Source organism: Mastigoproctus giganteus, chromosome 14 (genome assembly GCF_048544385.1).
Source record: "Mastigoproctus giganteus isolate SK-2022 chromosome 14, ASM4854438v1, whole genome shotgun sequence".
Taxonomy (NCBI): Eukaryota; Metazoa; Arthropoda; class Arachnida; order Uropygi; family Thelyphonidae; genus Mastigoproctus; species Mastigoproctus giganteus.
In genome coordinates this window covers 17523235-17545000 of record NC_143588.1, presented here as the reverse complement: position 1 = coordinate 17545000, position 21766 = coordinate 17523235, and positions in this window count along the sequence as shown.

The following is a 21766-nucleotide window of genomic DNA, read 5'->3' as shown; positions in this document are numbered from 1 at the left end:
GCTTCTGTACTGGTTAGCCAAGGAATGAATACGCCTTAAGCAGAGATGTTCAACAACAACGCCACTGGGGGAAACATGGCTACTTCGAAATATTAAGCGACTTGTTGATCTCTAATGGAATTTCACTGAATACGTTAAGGATTTCCAATCGTATTTGCATTTAGATCGGTTATTATTTTATTAAGAATAAATAGAAAAAGATTGAATCCTTTTGGGCTGAAGTTATTTCCACTTGAGTAGTTTTAAGACGAATCTAGGGAGGCAGATGTTGCAATTATTATCTAATCAGAATAAAAAATAAATATATTTATCAATAGCGGTTTAAGATTTAATTTCTCCTTATTCAATTAATTAGCTGAAGTAAACCGATTGAGGATCCGTTCAGCTAAGAGAATTCATCGTGACTTCAGAGTAATTTATGTATACGTTCTGATCTGATGATATTGCGATGGCAAATGCACAAAGTTCCTGTTCCTTTTTAGTGACATCATTCAGTCACGCCGATAGCCCGTGTGATGAAAACAAGCTTTCAGTCGAGGTTAAGTGGCCATAATAGATCTGGTGGTCAGTTGTCGAGACAAGAATCAGGGCTGTTGAGCTTGTCGCGGTGGCAGTAAAGAGGGCCATAACTTGTTCTTACAGTTTAAACAAGCGACAGCTGCTGCATACATGGTCATTTAAGTGTCTTCAAACTGTGGAATATTCTGAGTGGCTTCAGAAATCTCTGCTATAAAGAATGCTGCAGTTTGTTGTCATCTGCAACCGTCATTTTGTCACACGGTGTAAGCAGCTCGAGGCATAGTCCTGTTTTACTGGTGGCACCTTAGTAATGAGATACACTGAAGAAAAATCAGATTGTTTTATTGTTTGTTTGTTTTCGCACAATGGAAACCGAGGATGAAGTTTTCCAAAATATTTGGACCTAGTGTGTACATGTCTGTTTATTGCGAAATTCCTGTAATCTATGGTCGGGTTTCCTGGTTTTGCTGGATGGAAAACTAGAGTTTACTGGATAAAACCCTGTTACCCTTGGTTAACACAGCCTACATTTACCACGGTATAAAAACAGCTCATATAAATCCTCCCTCCCCATATAAACGGTTCTGTGGCATTCGCCCATGCCTTGATCAGCAGGGGTTCCCATCTTTACGTGCTAACGGAAACAAATTACAACTGCACTAAGCATTTTTAGCTTTATTCAGATTTTTCTGTTTGTTGTAGGGTTTTAGACGCATCACAACTTTGGTCATACTGAGCCGTATATAGTGTCTGTAAACTGCTTGTGTTCTGCGGTCGATTTGCTGTTTGCTGGAGGGAAAACCAGAGTTTCAGACAGGAAAAAAACATGCTACCCTCGCTTAAGACCGACTAGCTCATCCACGTTGTGAAAAAGACCATAAAAACACTCGCGTCATTGATGGGGTTTGAACTGGTGTTCCACCCATTGGAGGAAGATGGTGATTATAACAGCTGTGCTATGCACGAGGTTAAAATTTTACTAAATCGTAACCTTTATTGCATGATTGTAATAGAAACTTAATGCTCGTAATATTTAATGAGTGAAAAAGTGAATAGGAGTCAAAAATGAATGCGTTATATCAAATACAAATACTTGATATAACGTTCGAAATATCAGTGATTCTACAGTATTGGGAAGTTTCTTCAGAGGGTAAAGAAAAGATCTTTACGACCCAGTGTGCATGGACTATAATCATCGGATAATCATGAAATGGGGCATAAATCATTTGCATCTGTAGAACCCAAACAAAATTCTTACGACTCTGCCAACAGAACAAATGAATATTCACATTCATCCAACACGTGACAGTAATGAAAATGAATAAAAAATTTTCCCTTCGCGATTACCTGTTGTAGTGATACATTGAACTGTCAAAAAGTATTTAAATAACAGTTGTCCTTGAAGCATGACGCAATGTTTCGCCTTCTGCATGAGGATTGGGCATTTAGGTGGTGTATATGTGCGCGTGGAGGCTTATGCACGTGTCTTTGTGTAAAGGGCTGATTTATTTAGTCGTGACAAGGTTTAGTTAGGGATTCCCCCTGTTGGTGGTCTTCGGTGGTGTCATAACTGGTGGACCGACACACAGACTACGTGTTTGTAATGACTTCTGCCTTCAGGTGCCCAAAGGGGGAGGGAAACTTGCCATCGTTTCATGTTCAAACCAGTTAGATATGTTTTTCTCCTTGTAGTGTGGCCTCTTAAAACAAGAGTGAGGAGGTCTGTGAGAAGATTTAATTAAATATTTATTGCCGGGCCTTTCGTTGGCTTACAGAGAGAAACTCTCATCAGAAGTAATATTTAATCACGTTGCTATCAAGAAAACAGCAGTTGTAAAGAACGCTGCATGCGCCTTGTTTCCAACTCCTACGTCTATTAGAGCAGGGGTGTGTCCTAGTGCACAGTAGAATCTGGGATGACAGAGGAGGGAATCTAAATGGCAAGATGTCAAGAGATTTACTCTCCTCACGAAATCGGCTGCATTTCAGATGGACAGATCAATTCTTGTTAATCTTTCTAAGTGTATTTTAGTAGCAGAATCACTAGAAGGAACTATTGTGTGGTTAGATATGACAAAAAACGAAGCTTCTTTGTCATATCTAACCAATAAAAGCTCCTTTCCATTCATATGGTTAACTGTTTCTCAAATGATATACATTTTAGAAAAACCCCAAACACGAAAGGTATTAAACCCAAGAGTACTTATTACCGTGCATATCTTGAAAGCTGAGAAGACAAGATATGGCATTAGACTTGAATATCTGTAGATTTGAAAATACGTGCGAAAGATGGATGTGTCAGAAAACAGAAGTAGAAGAGAAAGATGAGGAAGAAAAAGAGTTGGTTCTGAGTCCGACAGTGTGAGTATTGCTGATTGGTTGTGTGGCATGTGTTGGGACTGGTGTAGAAGAGACAGAGAGGGGGGGAATTACAGAAGCCAATTCAGAACAGTGCCCATGAAGGTATCTATAGAAAAGGCATACAGCAGAAACATAACGTCTATAAGACAGAGAGTGGAGAGACTTTGTAAGTGATAGGCCATTAATTAACCTGACTATCCTCTTTTGAATGGAGTCTAGGAGAGATTTTAGGGGGCGCCATCCCTGATGTAAGAACAGTATTCCATGGTAGGAGGGTTTGAGATTTGTTGTACAGGATGAGCAGTTGTTTAGAAGAAAAGTATTTTCTTCTTGCCCTTCACAAAGTGAAGGGCAAGATTTCTCAAACAAGGTGGAATGTACTGTGAAATAGCCTACTACATTACACAGCTTTGCAGATGATAATCAGCAAAACTATGGGTAGGTTTCTATTCAGTGAGGCCATTAGTGAGGCTTTTACGCCAAACACGATAAGAGAAATGCTTTAGAAATGTCACGAGTAACTGTTTGAGTTGCACTAAATTATCCTTCGACTTTAGGTCAGGTTTATGACAATTTTAGCTAAGTGATATAACGAAGTTGTGCAGGATATTTATTGATTGAATTTCTGACATTTCCTTCACTTAATTTCGCAATGGCCGAGTTCGTTGGTCTCAGCCGAGGCTGGCATAATTTTTTCTCCCATGAAACTGGTTCATCGTCCAGCAAATCGCAAAATCAACCACAGAACACACAAATTTATAGAAATAATAAAAAAATACGGCGCAATATGGTGATGTGCATCTAAAACCTTAGTTTTAGACTTTAAAAACTTAGTTTTTGAATTTACTTATGTAAATTATGCCGTTGAAGTAAACTTCATAAGTTACGTCCATGCTGAAGAGGATCCCAATTTTATTGGAACGAATTGCTTCGCCAATGAAGCTGGAATGCCCATAGCTATGGATTTAGGTGGGGATGGTTGAAAATGAAAAAAGACTCAAGAGGTTAAAATTCAATGAGGGCCTTTTCAAGATCAAATTTTTGTAAGGAAGAGAAAATCATTACAAATGCAATTTACCTGGATATTCTTCAGCGGTTAATGGTTTCAATCTAGCTCATCAGTCCAACAAGATGGGAAGGCACAAGAACCTTGAGGAACGGTTTTTTTGGGTGAATATTTGCCTAGCCGCTGGATCAGCAAAGGAGCTTCTTGCAGTAATTACCTTTACCAGTCTTCGAACGTCACCCCTCTAAACTTTCTTTCTGTGGTATTATATCAAAGCGTGTTTACGCAAGTCAAGCTAAAAATCATTAGATATATCAACGAATTCGAGTAATCAGAAACGCCAAGAAGAACGTCCAGTATGCCTAGTTGCCACTTAGATATTGTATTAAGGCGCACGTTTTAGAAAAAAATGATCATGGAGATGGTATGATCATGATCCACAAACCTGTACGATTATTCCTGTGAACGCTCTGTATTAAAACACGTGGTCCTGAAGAATTGGATGAACTCGGATTAATTAAAGCTGCTGAAAATCTTTAAAATATCCATAATAAACAACAGATATGGAAATTTTCATCATTAAAGAGTGGCTTACTTGTTTATTGACTCTAAATCTTTCTTTCTTATTCTCTGATGCGAATCGAGATAGCAAAAAACATGTTAGAAAATTGCATTTATTTTGCGATCAGCGACATTTTTTTATGAATACACTCTTCTCCCAATGAATACTAAAATCACAATAGAAGGAAATGTATTTTCCACTTTATGTACCCCACCGCGGTTCCTTCTCAGATGTTTAACTCATTCAGCCGTATCAGCACGATGAAGAGAAGGTTTTCCCTGACACTCATTAATTTTTTTTTTCAGATTAATGCCTATAAGAGTAAGTATAATAACCCCATCTTGTGTGCTTTAGGGATTTCCAGGAAATAAACTACCTTCTCTCCCCAAGGCGATTATGGCCTAAGGTATTTAAATGATCTCCAGTTTTTGCCTTCTTCGCAGGAAATGTTTGTAGTCTACTTGAGGCCGGAAATGGTTTGAACTCCAAGACACGTACCGATGCAAATTACTGTTTTTTACATCCTGTTCAAGATTTATTCACACAAGGAAACTGCTCAAAGCATGAAGTTAAAAAAAAAAAAAGGTTATTTGGTTGAACCTCGCAAATGAACTTCATTTTGCAAATAGGGGAAAAATTTTCTGGCTGCTTTACAAATGAAAGCGAGGTCTGAACGAACGGGCACTTGACAAACCTTTACCCCTTCCCCAATTTCTATTTCTTGACGATTACACAGCCATCGATGGCTTAAAGAAGTTTAAAGATTTATAAGTAATTATAATATTCTTTGGAAATATTTATGATTTTTAATTAATTATAATATTCTTTGCAATTTATAATTAATAATATTCTTTGCAATTTATAATTAATAATATTCTTTGGAAATATTTATGAATTTTAATTAATTATAATATTCTTTGCAATTTATAATTAATAATATTCTTTGGAAACGAAACTTTGATATCGTGTGGAACCAATATGGCATCAAACCTATCTTTTATTTTGATTGAACGCTGGACTTCATATCTTTCCTGATATTTCAAAAATAATCTCGCGCTGAAACCTTCAGAGGTTTTTAAAATGATTTCAGGATCTTCTCGTCCTTTGCAAATACGCGTAAATCTACCAAAATAAGTTTGCAGCGACATCTATCGAACAATACGAAAATCAGACGACGCACTGTTGATTGGAACGCGGATATCTTTTATTGATTATTTTGACATTTTTTGTTTCATTTTTAAATAAAAGTTTTTAATTCATCGCGTTATGAAAAATACTTTAATATACTGTGCTAGCACAGAGAAAACACATTTCTGGACAGTATCAATAATCAACGCTGAACAGCTGCATTTCTTCGATTATTGTCATCAGTTTAGCTGAGTCTCAAAGTGATCAAAATATGCGTATCCACTGTATATCCCTTCCACTAGTAATATATAATATAGTATTCATTAGGGCTTTGTTTATAAATATAAACATGCAAAACTTCCTGACAAAATCACAGTCAAAGTACGTTCTTTCCTCATACTGACCGAAACGAAACCATACACCTTCCTAGCTGAACAGCTGCACGAGGAAGTTCATTGATAATAAACTTATTTTAATAATTATAATTAACAAAAACTAAGAAATATAATCCTTAAAAGATCTGTTAATGACCAACAATTTGGGAGTGAAATCAAAAGACATTTTTATACTTTTTTCCCCTTTCACGACTATTTATTTTTTATATTAGTTCCTTATGCGTTTCACCTTTTTTCTCTCAGACAGAGAAGAATATATACGTTTATTTCTTTCGTCCACTGATAGCCAAAGTTAACATAATTCTTAAAATTTACAAGTTTCAGAAATAATAAAGAATGATAATAAATCGGGAGAATACTTTTTAAAGCTTCTTAATTCAAGCCAAATGGAAAAGAAATTTTGGAAAAGCCATTAAGAGAATATCGAGATTATATAGGATAGAGGATATAGAGATAGCCATTAAGAGAATAAAGCAATAAGAGAAAATAGCATATTCGGGAGGTTATGCCAAAGCTTTCCTCTCGCATACTTTTTCATGTGCAGTTTAGCAGATATTCACATACAATATGTAAATGAATTCTGTTCCAGTTTGTTCACGGGTCTTTTAAGTGTTCAAAAAGTATAGTTTATAATCCCTTCTTACAGGGTCAGTAACAGGTATTGACTGTATAATTATAGATATGATATTGTAAGATTATAATAGCCAGTATAAACCTATAAGTTACATTACCCTTGCCTGTATATTTAAATGTTCAAATGTGTGAACAGTTAAAGTAGTATTGAATTTGACCTGGTGAGTCCCCACCAACAATTTTCTACTTTAAGATAAAGTTCAACATGCTAAAAACTTAGAACAGCGAAATCGTTCTGCTCAGTCTAACCATTAAAACTGCTGATATTGGAAGCTCCCATAGAGTCATCCGCCGAAGACACCTGTCGAATCCTCCTGTAAAGATGTCATTGTCCCCCCCCAGCAATCCGGTCACGCCAATTTTAGGGAAGCTTTGATGTGACAGTGGGCCAACGGTGGCTTCCCAAGTTAATGAAGAGATGAAGTATCACAACTGGATTGGTGGGGATCTGCAAAATCGCCAAGGATGACTGGCTGAGACCGAAAGAAATTAAAAAGGGAGGTTTTGTGGGAAGGAACGAAGTTGAGAAAGAGAATGGTCGATGATTTGTGATGTGACCAGCTGAGTTTTATTTTCAGACAGTTCAGATTTGGGCTCGTAACAGGATAGGAAAGGGACAGCAGTAAACATCAAATGGTATAGCAAATCGCGGTTGAAATCGACAATATCCAGTGGTAAAAATCCCTCATTAGATGAGCAAAAAATTGTATCCAAAAGGATGGGTCACTCTGGAATATTGGTGAGGTAGGCATATATAAACTAAGTGCAGTTCGTATATTTCAATTTAAATTCCTGGAATGAGTGGCAGAGAGAGACAGATAAATTTCTCATTTGGGAGAGTTCCCCAATTGAGTAACAATCCACTGGCACCAGAAAATTCATGTCAAGATATTGGAGCTTTCAAACCAAAGTGAACCCATTATTATCTGGGATATAAAGGGCGTTACTGTCGTTTCTACTGATCAGTGAATATAACTGGGCGTTAGTTTTTTGTAGGTTGCGTAAATTTGTACAGAAATAATACCCAATGCTCCCAAATCAAATTTGTACAGTACAGCAACATTTTCATGCCAAAAAATGTGAGACAATTTAGTTTGTTTTAAATTTATTCGAAAAACTGATTTACATATCTACAGATTATATAGTTTGAGTTATATTTTCACTCAAAATAACTGTTTCCAAGACTGAAGACAGAATAATATAATTTCAGAAATAAATTTTCTTCCCATGTTTTCGTTTCGGAGAACTTTTATCAGGAAACATAAAGCGACAGGTCTTTGCTTTTGATAAATGACCTACTCAACTTGATGTGACATTGTGTAGGTAGTTTCCTAATATATTTAAAGGAAAAAAACATTTCCTTGACTTCCAAAAATTAAAAAAGCCTTTTAACCTTAATTTGCCGTTCAGGATAGTCTGTCAATAATAACTGCCACTTGAATTTAAGCCACACCAAGCCAGTTGATCAAGGCAATGATGAATGCTTTGTCGTGCTACTGAGGCCAACGTTCTTTAAATGAAGTATCATCTTACAGCCAGTTGTAGCCACGTAACATCGCACTTAGAAAATGGCCACCCCCGACCTCTGAGGACTGGTTTAGCATGTACCTACTCAGTGCCATTTATCATCTTTAATCGTAGAAAGCTCCTTCCTTCTCAAGTCTGTGTCATGGAATAATCTTAAGGCCTGACCGCAATTTAAGAAACTAGTTAAACAGTCTACTCTTCTCCCTTTCTCGCAGATTTCAGCGATAAAATTCTTATTGCTGCAAGTTAAGTGCAGAACCACACTCGCTAGCGCGTAGAAGCAGCAAGGTTAGGTAGGCATGTGACTTTTTGAATTCCTTTCATCGCTGATGAGATAAATGACCAGACTGATAAATGTAATCTGCTTCAATAATCTCATTAAAACATCTTTGCTAATTTCCGATTTGTACAGTATTATCTGAAATGGTAGCCCAGGACTCTACCGAAGGTTTTCTTCCAGAAATTCTACTGCTGAGCAAACAATCGGGTACAAGTTTCATTTGCCAACTTGGAGTTAAAGACCATTTTTGCCGAATTGGAGTTAAAATTACTTTTAACTCCAATTTTATGATCAGAATTTCAAAATACACTGTATATGTTAAATTATATTTTACGTCTCTTATAATACTTTTATACTATAAAGCCTACACCATATTGTGCAAATCAACCATATTGTGGTCGATTTGCCTGTTTGCTGGAAAAACCAGAGTTTCCGGGAGAAAAAACTAACAAACTTCGCCTGGAACTAACTAATTGAGTCATGTTTTGAAAAAAGCCCATAAACCTTCATCGCATCATCAATGGGATTTGAACTGAGGTCTTTTCCACCGATGTGGGGAGGAGGGCTATCCGGGAGTGGGGCTTTTTCTAGGATTTCACAGGTGAAGGTAGTAGAAGGGAAAGTTATTCCTGGCCTACTTTTTTTTGATAGTCTTCTGGAGGAAATGGGTTTTTTCAGATAAATTTGGAACAAGGGCAATCACTCACGCCTAGAACAGGTTCCAAATGGAATGCTAGAAACTCAAACGAAGTTTTATATTATGACCAATAAAAACAGCAACTGTTTGGGACTCTTTCCAACTAAGTACATTTATGCCAATTTTCAACGAGGTCGATATAAACAGTCAGAAAGGTGTGGTCCAATTTGAAAAGATGTTTGGACACAGATATCGTTTTTACCAACTGAGACTATCAAATAGGACAGAATATGCATAGTTCGTAGACACAATGCACTGAAGTCTGAAGGGCTTTCCACAATCTACATAACTTAATTTATCATTACAAACTCATTCCTTAATGCAATCAAAAGAAATAAATAAAGCATCGTGGTGAAACCTGTTTTATAAACACTCCATCAGAGATGAAAGTACAGTGCAAAGATGAAAGATCCAATGAATTTTTTAATGGTTTAAACGCCGACTTTGTTGTATACGCTCGCGCGTATCTTCCAGACAAATCAAAGTAGCGAGATTAAAGGCGGCCAGCTAGCAACGAAGGATGGATATCGCCTTTGCTGTCAGCAGCACAGAAGCGAAGAGCACTAAGTTACCTTCCGTGAATTAACTAATTGTGTAAGTTAATCAAATTTCCCGAGTTCGCAAATGAACAGGCTAGCCACTATAATCGTTTAAGCGGGTTATTTTTGTGGGTAGGGTGATTAGCTGAAGGCAGAGCTGAAGAATTGAAGAATTGTAGAGCAAAAAAGCTAATACCGCCCCAGATTTTATCGTTATGTTACAAAGTGCAGTGAAGACGGTCAACAAGTTCACTACAGGTGATGCATTTCCAGACATTCTGTATTTAATACAGTATGCCAGTGGGGGCAGCCCTTTTTCTTTCAGACTTTAATGGCATATTTTATAATAAAAATGAAAGGACTTTAATTGAATTTCAACGAGCAGCTCTCAACCCGCGAGGCAACTTTGTACGCACGTCATTTAAATGGCGACCATTAGTCACACCTTTTCATATGGTAATTACAGAGACATTCTTCTTGCTTTCCTAATAACTTCTGTCCTCCATTCAATTGGCAGATGAGTATTTCTCGTGCAACATGTAGACAGATTAGTGTGTGCTGGAACTTCATACGCCAGTCCTGTCTGACCTTACTTTCTACTCAATTCCTATTCTTAATACCGGCCCAAATATACGAATATACCTGTCAGGGACCACGCCTGTTCGGGGCCTCACTACAATGCTTCCATTAATCATTTAGGTGCCAACTGCCTGTTACAACGTCCGCGGTATTCTGCCCCCCTCTTCCTTTCCATCTATCTACATACATCATATCTCGGGGAGCAAATCAATCCCCCTCTTATTTTCTTTTATTCGTCTGACACTATTATTGGAGGTGGGGTGTTTTGCAATCATGCGTACAAGTATGCCGCGGCGTTTTGTCGTCAAGCCGTTAAAAGGATGCTAATTAAAGGGCAAATTTCGCAGATATTTCGTTGAATGATCACTTACTGCCTCCTCTTGCTTGTCTTGACGCGCATCACCGTCGGGGAGTGGGAGGTGGCAAGGGGTCGACGATGCATCATGGCTAGTGACAGATAAACCATATTTAAATTCTGGATGGCTAAGGTGCTGATGGAAGGAGGTTTCTAAACTGGCGGATTCCTGGGTGTAATTGGGTGACTTTACAGAATCGTGTCCCAAGTCCATATCACTCTTCAGATCATTTTTTTCGTAATTAATTCGTTACAGAAAGGACCCTCTCCAGGTACACGCACCATCTTAATTATGTTTTTCGTCTGCGCAAGGTCCTTCGTGAGCTTCCAAAGATTGAACTTTAAGCGATGGTTATGAATGCATCAAAATGAGGGAGGTTCGTGGGCGTTAATCTGTGATAACGTAATGGTGGAAAGAAAATCAAATACTAGCTTGTATTCTGGTTATCGTGCTTGTAGGTGCTAGCTTGTATCTGGTTATCGTTTCTTGCGTATGAGCCGATAACTGTCTCTCTCTCTCTCTCTCTCTCTCTCTCTGAAGGATCTACTGATTGTCTGCGTCGCTTTATTCTGGTTTAAAACGATTCAGAAGTGCAGTTGAGACAGAGCAACACCCCACTGTCTGTCTTTCGAGAAAGCTGCACTCCAGGACTTTTCAATACTTGGAATTGTATACACTCCCGATTATCCAGGGTGGTTGGAAATTAGTTTTCCTCAATAATCGGCAAAAAGAACCTCGTAAAAAAAGTATACCACAGGGTGGGAATTTTTGACGCAGTAATTAATAGTTAAATTGTTCCAAGAAGAATTTAAATAGGCAATAATGACTTTGGAGATTTTAAAAATGTCATTTGCTTGTAAGTTAAGATTAATTCTTTGATGAATTTGAAATTTTCGAATGTTGGGGCTTACCAAATAATTGTAGATCGTATAAAGATTTCAAATATTCCTTTGCGATTTTTGCTTTAAAAATCAATTATAAGAGATTGCATTTTGATATCAAATTTTACATTCTTGTTTTTTTTTAGGTTTTTTTTTTATTAACGATTTTTCCTTAATTTAGCACTACAGTTGATTATTGATTATTCACTTTATATTATATATTTATTCCATATTTGGGATTCATATGGCTGTTTTTAATAATCTTTGCCTACTTAAAAGAGCCAAAGGAGGGGAGAATAAAGGGTAACCTTTAGGGAACCCTTCCCCATAAAAAAAAAAAAGTATCCATTTAAATGATTTAAAGTATCATTATTAATATTTTCTTCTCCGAAAAACTGTTAAATTTTGTACTATTATTATATTTTTAACAATCAGATTTTGTACCTTTGGAATAAAACGTTTTAGGAGCTTGATATTTTATTAGCAATTTGTAATTTACCGTTTATTAGTTCCCCCTTCCCCCTTCTTAATTTAAAACCCAACTTATATCTGATGGTAAGATTCGGAATCCTGTCATCAGATATAAGAATCCTGTAACTTCACCCGCTGATTTTGTTTATTCCATCCACGTGGTATAAAGAGTGTGAATATATAATTTTATATATATTTATCATAATCCACATAGTCTTCTAGGCAGTAATCATTGTAAACAATGTTAGGGAAAAAGGAAAAATATTAAAATCAATCGTATAAAAAGCGAATCAGAAGATTGTAACAGGACGGGACAGCGTTTATTTTCTCCTTTCATAAGAATTATGCGACTCATTTAAAAGCCAAAGTAATCATCGAATTCACAAATACTGCCGTCTAAACTTTGGCACACGACTGCTTGGGTTGTTTATCAATTTAACGAAGAATTTAAAACCACGAAACATCAAATATTGTGTATGAAAATTAGGTGTATTCTATGGTCTACCTGTTTTTCGGGATGAAAAACTGGAGTTTAGGGTTAAAATACTATGAAAACCTCGCCGGACACTAACTGACTCTTTCAGTGTGATGTGAATGTGTTGGTTGGCGTCCTTTAGTGGGGAAGATATGAAATGAAGTGGACAGAGAAGAACCAATGTAAAGAAATTTTGAAACTTAGTACGGTAATGATAAAGGATTAACGGATCGTAAAGATCTTTTGCCTTTTCAAGAAAAAAAAAAAGATGTACAGCATGAAAGAAATTTACTTTCTAAGACTGATATTAAAGAACGATATTAAAATAATCCCCACATCCACTTGTTACACAGTTCGATGTAAAACAGCAATCTTGGGTCAGCAATTAACCTGGTGAAACACGGCGACAACGCTTGGGATAAATTAATGATTACATTTTGCTTGTGTAGGTGCAACAGCGCATTCTGCTCGTCTTTCACATCACACTGGCCATCTTCACTAGTGCCCATTATCCGGCTGACCATTGGCACGCTCTACATCTCAGAGCTCTTCTACGGAGATTAGCTGATTAGAGTTCACCTTCTTCTCCGGTTCTTTAATCCCGCAATCATGTAACCAGACACTTACTTCTGTAATGACGGGACACTTTTACACTTGTCTAATGTTTAGTGTTCGTCTTGAAAGAAGACTGAACCAGCAGATTTCGATAAGTGCATACGGATTGCATTTCTACCTCGAAACTTTATTGTACACCTCTCATTTCGTTGGGGGAAGGGGGATCCTGGAATTGAGACGTATTCGCAGGATTGGATTTCGCTCACTTTGTTTTATGTAATCACAACACTAGCGGGAAGGCGGCTTTTCCTTAAGGACATTTCCTTTAAAATGATGTCTGATTACGCATGGAATTTATCCTTTTGAGAAAAAAAGGCCCTGGGTTACTAAAATAGTCTCTCCTTGAAAAGCGTCTCAAGTCCGCTCCTGAATAGGCCTGGTCAGCTAATCTTCGCTCTCGTTTTAAAGATGGTACTCTAACGCATATGACTGATATTTCTTTTCAGAAGCTTTCTGATTTCTAGAATCGCCTCTGGCTCAAAATCTTGGTTCTTCTGGCTGTCTACCCTATCTCTAAGAATCAATCGTACATTCTTGGGTTTTTCCTTGAAACTAGACATCTTTCAATATATCTTCTAACATTGAAACCATCTTGGACGATTTAGCATTCATAAATCCAATAATAACTTTTTACAACTATAGTTATCCAAGTAGGATTACCAAAGTATGCACTATCACCAATGATATACTTGCCTAACTAAACAGCAGACCTAAAACTCATTCTTTTTGCCAATAATTCTTTCAGACACAATTTAGATATGTGTTTGCTGGAGCTAATTTGTATCACTACTTTTAAACTTGAATTCCAGCTTTATTTATTTCTTGAAAAGATTTTCTCCGGCTATACTTGCCTTAGTAATATTCACATTTCAAACAAGATATACCTGCAGGAATCTTAACCTCTAATCTTTCTTAACATAAACATATCACAATCCAGGATATCAATTTAAACAACTAATAACAATAAATGGACAAACCCCAAAACCCGCCACATTCATTTATTTGCTTAATTTGCCACATTCACTTATTTGCCATTTTCGATTATGAATCATATGTTTCAGGTAATTAACTCCTTTTGGTGGTGTCGTTAATCAAGGGTTCTTTTAGAACTATAAAAGAATTGCAATTACGATTCAATACAAAGGTACCCATTTTCTTCACAATCTGAGTGTCCAAGTGCGAATGTAAAATCTGTATTTTAAGATAACCTAAATTTTATAGTTGCACAAAGGCTCTTTCTCGGTTCTTTGGAGTTTCTTTTTATCAACAAAATCCATGAAATATTGATTCCAAAGACTGCCACTTAACTAATAGAATACAATTTGGTTTTTGTTAGAAACTGCTGTCATGCAATACTTTTAACTTGTGGTCCAACAAAGATTCGGGTCTTTGAGTTCTAGGCAGTTTAATTCTGGAAATTTTGCCTTAATTATGAAACCATCTCAATATTTTTCATTATAACTAAGTTTATATCCACAGAGAGAGCATTATCAACCCGAGTTACTAATAATACTGCATATCGAGGGTTTAATTTACTACAAAATCATTTTGTAGTAAACGTTTTTGTAACTAACCAAGAAAAAGTCATTTGACATTTTCTTGGTTTACCGGAAATGTCCAAGTAACTTGTAAACTACTGGAGAAATACATTTCTATGACATGATATGCATTATTATTTGTATAAAAGTAAATTAAAGTTGTCTCAAAACAAAATGCAATTTTGTAATTAAGTTGTCTGACCTAAGTTAAGTCCACATTTTGTGTCTTAGGAACGAACTCATTTCGCGCTGCCAGTCCTCGACAACATAGCACTGTTATTCGAATGTCGCACAAGAGAAAAAAACAGCAATGCTTGAGAAATACAAACTATAATCCAAGAAATCGCGCGATGTTCCTTAGATTTGACTGTATTCAATATTTGGGACAAACTCTAGTAAGTTTTCTTTATTTCAACACAGTTAGGCTATGGGTATTGAGGGTTACAGGTATTTGGGATGATTCGACAAATCTAAATATAAAATTTCATGAAAATTCTTTCACTGGGAGTAAACCTACGAACGGACAAACATGATGAAGGCAACATATATATATATATATATATATATATATATATATATATATATTAAACATACACAAACTAATTTTTGAGTTTATCAAAATATTTCCTTAAAATGTTCGAATATGTTTCGTATCTTCTGTGGTGGTCAGAGTGATCATTCCGAACCATGAAAAAGAGATATAGGCGCCCACCGTAACCCTATCCAACCTTCCATGGTATCTCTTTTCCACTCATGTCCTGACGGAATTTCTTCTCGTGCTCTGCACTAACGCCTAGATTAGGTCTGAAATAAAAAGAAAAATTGGGTGATGGCGAAGGTAATGGAAACTGACATTCTGCATACCATTTTTCAGTAATTTTCAATCAATTTGTCAACCAGTCCTTTATAATTTTTACTCTTAATGTTATCAAACAAAACCATTCAACTAAACTGCCAGGATTTTACTCAGTTGGTCACTTTATCTTCCAATCTTGTGATGCCAATATCTGCTGAACTTGTGGACTTAACTTATGGAAATGAGCCTTTTATATCAGAGATCTTTGGAAACATGGATTGTATATGCTTGAAGGTGTCATATGGGAATTCCATACTTTTGGAAAATTACCTGACTAGTCTCAGACTCTGGAGATGGAGTGATGGAAGCAAGGGATTGTATGCTACATTGTGTATGTCAGAGCAGCAACTCAATTCTGGAAGATAATTCTCTTCTCCTGCAGTGCTGATTTAATGCCCTGTGCTCCAGAGGCCAAGCAGGCAAGAGAACTTAATAAACCACCTTACAAACCCAGAAGGAATTCCAGCATCTTGAAGTGCCGACAAAAAAAACAATTTATACTGGTCATAAGTAGTCGTTAAGATAGTCTCCATAGTCTTCTTTAATATGCGGACATATAGTCAGTAGGAACGTATGTAATATGTATATTTTATATCTTTAATGCATACGTTATTTTTTGAGCATAATAAACATAAAATGTCTATTTAATGCATATTTTATGTTTTGCTACATGTTTTAAATATCACAAAAAACAAACACTTCCATTTCCTCCAAGATAACACTAGAGAAAAACCAATAATACCGTTGTATTTAGCACATAAAATACTAATTATAAAAAGTTAAATGCAAGTATTTTCGTATTGCGTAATCACTATATACGTTACATAATATACAGGAACTTTGCTAGCAAGGATAAGGAGGTGATTACCCATTTTATGAGACAATGGTTAGGCCATATCTTGAGTACTGTATACAGGTCTAGAGGCCTCATTTTATGAAGGATATAAATCTGCTGGAACGGGTGTAGAGAAGGGCAACGAGATTGGTGAAAGGAACGAAAGGGTGCTCTTACCAAGAAGGCTTCAGTTCCGCAAATTGTAAAGTCTGGAGACTAGGTATCTGCGAGGCGATCTGACTGAGGTATTTAAGGCTTTGAGTGAGCTCAATGCTGATGGCATCAATCCTCTTTCTCTTACTACACACATGAGGGGACATAAATTCTAATTAAGGAAGGATGGTTGCAAAATAGATGGGAGGAAGTTTGCTTTCAGCCAGCGGTTGGTTGATTGTTGGAATAAACCTCCATCTGTTGTTGTGGAAATGGGAGTTTGAATAAATTCAAGAGAGGACTAGATGCACTATTATTATTATTATTATTACTAGCCATATAGTGCAAGGAAGCCTGAGACTTATGCTGCACCAGCTAAGAGAGGATTAGAGAGGATGGCCAGATGATGTGGGAAGGTTTTTTTTTTTTTTTTTTTTGGTTGATGCTTTATAAGCTTGCTTTTTTGCATTATTTGCCACTGCTAATAGCATCTACGAGAAAAATGCAAATATTAGTGCATTACTTGATTTCAACAGTCGGAAAAAAAGTCATAACTGACTACCTCTCGAATGCTTAACTTGTTAAACTATGTTATTGCAGGATTTCGTTACAGAAACAAAATCTTCCTTCATTCCTTTTTGGTCCTGTAATTTGGCTTGTTCTTCTCATTTACAGTTAAAGTAAAAGTGCGATCTTTTTATTGACAATATTTCTGCGGGACCAATTCTTGATTTTAGCATAACATGGGCACTTTAATGGCTTATCTTGCCCCTCCCCCAAATGAATCATGATAAACTGGTTTCCGAATAAACATGGTTTAACATATTAAAGAGTTTCTACGGCCTTATCAGAAGATAAAATGCAAGAATAAATCTTCAGCACAAAATCAAGAAAGAAACACTTAAGCACAGAGAAAGAAACAATGGGGAGATCTTTGAGGAGGCAATGACCTATTAACACTTTGCAACAGTACCTGACGTTTAGATAAAATTATGACATATGAAAATTAGTTTCTCTGAATGTGAAATTTCTTCTCCTTATTAGCATACTTTCGAAAAGTAAAACGAGCATAATTATCTGATAGCAAAATATGTATATATATATTCTCCCTATAATAACCTTTGTGCTTATATTCTGATACAACATAAATCTGCAATTCACATGAGTAGGAAGAAAGAAGTGTTATAATATATCCTGATGGAATTATTTTCCCTTTAATCCGCCATCTTGAAACAAGACAGCCCAACAAAAATCAAATTTACAGAAGCTGGAAGTAAAGTGATTTCTATGATCTATCCACAGTAGTTTTACAGGCACATCATCAAAGGGGTAACTTAAAGGGATAAACACAGAAAGTGGGCCTAGGGCGTGGTGTATTGAGAGAAAAGTGTATAATCAACATCTGTAAAGTGCGTCTGCAGGTCACAAAACTGGATGAAAACATTAAAGATCCAGATGGTTAACATCTATCGATTAATTTCTCCAGGAAATTATTTCCTCTCCACAAAAGTTGTAATTCAACTATAGGCAAACATTTGAACTGCAAAAATGGCACCCAGTTTCATCAACTCTGTATTCAAATGGTCACGTGCCGAAGAGTTATTTTCTTCAGCTATATGGGAAGTTCTCCTTGGTTATCTTTAAATTCATGCAATTTATTTTTCCTTGATATGAATTTATTGCTATTCTTGTCCAGTAATTATACCCTTCCATGACCACCACATAAACTGAACTGGCCAAGGAGATAATCCGACGAAAGATATTTTTACAAGCCATTAAAATCCTGCAGCTGCCAATTTTCGTTATCAAACTTCAGCAAGATGTAATTTCTCTAGCCCTCGCCGTTAATATTTGGATGAAATGTCAGACAACCCAAAGCTATCTACTTGCATAAGTCTTGACCTTGAAATATTTAACAGGTGTCGCTGGTGGTACATAGACAGAGATAACGAGGTCTGTGGTAACTAAGTCGAGTGATGAATGAGATTTTTCCCCAAAATCGAAGATAAATGGGTGTGGTAAACGAATACTTTGCCCTTGAATGCGTGTTTGAATTGGCATTCCATAAACGACTACTGAATATTCCGCGTTGCATGTGCATGACTACACTAGGAAGATTAACGGAAGACAGATTCACAGACATTAAGAATTATTCACACTGCATCATTTGTCATTCATATTAATCTTCAACTGCAGGCAGGTAAGAAAGCAGGAATCCTTATCCAGGATGGTATTATATATCTGGCTCACCATCACTGTAGTTTGTATGTAATCGCCAAGGTTTATTGCTGCACTTAGAATTTTATTACTATTTTTAATAACTTCACCAGCTGGGCACTAAATTTGAGTGTTTTTGAATGCTGATACCTTTATATATTCGGGGAAGAGGGGTTAAAAACTTCAAATTTCAGTTAAAATATTATTTTTTTTTTAATGCCATGCATGATTAAAACACTAATAGCTACCATGAAATAAATCCATGAAATTCTCACTTGATACCCCTAATTCAGCCATAATATAAAAAATAAATAAATTAATTAATTTAAAAAAGTGATCTTAATCATTGTGCTAGCCAAGAGAGCGAAAGTTAATTATATCCGAAGAGTAATTTTTAAAGAAAATATGAATAGATCCTCTTGGATACCTGTGTACATAGTTCGTAGTCGGTTCTGAAACGTGTCTCTAATTTAGAGAATTTTGTGATAGCATTCTCTGAAAAGGAATTACAAAGTGCATTTATTTTAATTTCGACATTTAAAGAAATTCTCGTTATCGATAAGCTCGTTGCATTTGTAAAGAGATTTTCGCGTGCAAAAGCGCGTGAAGCACGCGTTGTTCTTCGTTAAGTGAAATAAAACGAATTGTGGCTAAAATGCGAAGTAGGAAAGTAAAAAGAGTTCTGTTCGGTGGAAATATGCAGGAGAACTTAAGCTAAAAAGGTCTCTTCGCTGCTCTAATCATTGCCTTCGTGTATATGAAATCAGCTGAGGCAAGAAAAGGCTCCCCCATTCCAGAATTCCAGATTTTAGAATATACCGAACTGCCTTTGCTACAATGTTTAGAAATTCCAACTTGTTGATAAAACGGAAAATAAGTCTAAGTTGCTACACCAATCCAAATACGCATCAGTAAGCGAGTTTTATTTCTCTTGCAAGATATTAGCCATTTTTCATTGTGCCACATGAGTAGCACACGCTGAGATTACAGATCTAAAGTTTTTTCGAGCTTTAATTGGAACCTACGTTGCCTCATTGCGCATACAGTAAGAAGCTTTGAGTTGCATTCAAATGCTTCTCTTTTCAGGTACGGACCAGTTTTATAGTTAAGGTAGAAACCACAGAATATATTAATGACTATTTCCTAAAGACATTCATACTCAAGATATGTAGCATACGTTAGGTAGTTACTGTTACTTTGCATAGCTTTCTATCCTATCTCTTGTGTCTGTTATACTGCGTACATTACTAAATTGAATCGTAATTAAAACTGGCCACTAAAATCATGTTTTATAGATTGCGAGTTTAAAATTTTTGCGCATTCACATTTCAAACTTCAAATGCCTTGTAATACATAAACACAGTTTAAAGATCATTCGCTGCGCATATCATATTGTACACAGAACAGTATAAAAAACCCCGGTATAAAACACCCCAATAGTTAAGTTATGACACATTTTCTACTTCTTTGAAATTCGTTGATTTAACAAGATGAACGGTTTTGCAGTATTTTCTACTGCTGTTACTTTTAACACCTACAGTATTTCTTTTCATTTAAATTATTTTGAACGTCGAACTACAGGAAGGAGCTACATATCAAGGATTAGAGATGTGCAAATGTATCCCCAATTCACAAAGGGTGACACGAGTAATTACAGACCAGTTAGTTTAACTTCCATTCGGGGGAAAATAATGGAGTCACTGGTTAAAGATGCATTGCAGGATCATCTATAAAAGACTGCAGTAATAATTCAGACACAGCATGGGTTTCTTAAGGGAAAGTCTTCTCTGATAAATTTCACTGGATACTATGATGTGGTTACAAAGGAACTGGATGCAAAACATAATTTTGATATCATATACTTGGATTTCAGAAAAGCTTTTGACACTGTTACACATGGAAGACTACTCTACAAATTGGAGCAGTATGGTATTAAGGAGAAGTTGCTACAATGGATAAAAGGATGGTTGAGTGGGAGAACACAGAGTGGTTATCAATGGACACTGCTCTTCATGGACAATGTTATTAGTGGAGTCCCCCAGGGCTCGGTGTTAGGACCATTGTTGTTTTTGGTATTTATCAATGATATTGATGAAGGTATATCACAGCTAATGTCTAAGTTTGCAGACGACACGAAGGTTGGTAGGGTCGTTAATGACAGTAATGATAGTACACTACTGCAACGGATCGGGAAAAGTTGAGCAGATGGGCTGCGAGGTGGCAACTGAAGTTTAACATTGACAAATGTAAAGTTCTGCATATGGGTAGCAGTAACCCCAGAGTAACATATAAACTGTGTGGTACTATACTTAGGGTAGTGGAGAAAGAAAAGGACCTGGGGGTAATTTTGCAGTTAGATATGAAGTTTTCTGAGCAGTTCAAGAAGGCTGCAAGAGTAGATCATGGTGTCTTGTCAATGATATACAGGAATTTGGCTAGCAGGAATAAGGGTGTGATTGCCCCTTGTATAAGGTAATGGTCAAGCCACACCTTGAGTACCATATACAGGTCTGGAGGCCTCATTTTTGGAAAGATGTAGAGCTGGTGGAACGAGTACAGAGAAGGGCAACGAAGAAGGGCAATGAGTGGAACAAAGGGTTGGAGTTACCAAGAAAGGCTTAAGTTCTGCAAATTGCAGCTTCTGGAGACTAGGCACCTGCGAGGTGATCTAATTGAGGTGTATATAGTCTTGAATGGATTGAGCAAGCTCAATGCTAATGGGATTCTTCCTCTTGCTCAGATTACTCACATTAGGGGGAATAAATTCAAATTGAGGAAATACAATTGTAGAACAGATGTGCGGAAACTGGCCTTTAGCCAGAGGGTGGTTGACAGTTGGAACAAACTTCCATCTGTTGCAGTGGAGGTCAGCAACTTTTTTTATTTTTATGTGAACCCCAAACACGAGAGGTATTAGAACCTATTGTACTTAGTACCGTGCTTGGGTTGGAGGTTGAGAAGACGAAAGAAGATATTTGTTGACATTGGACTTGAACTTCTGTAGATTGTAATTTTCAGGAAATACGTATGAAGGAAGGTTGTTCCAGAAAACGGCAGTTGAATGAATAAATGAGGAAGATGAAAAGTTGGTTCTGTGGGTTTGAAGTTGGACAGTAAATGGATGTTGGCTGGTGGCGGCACGT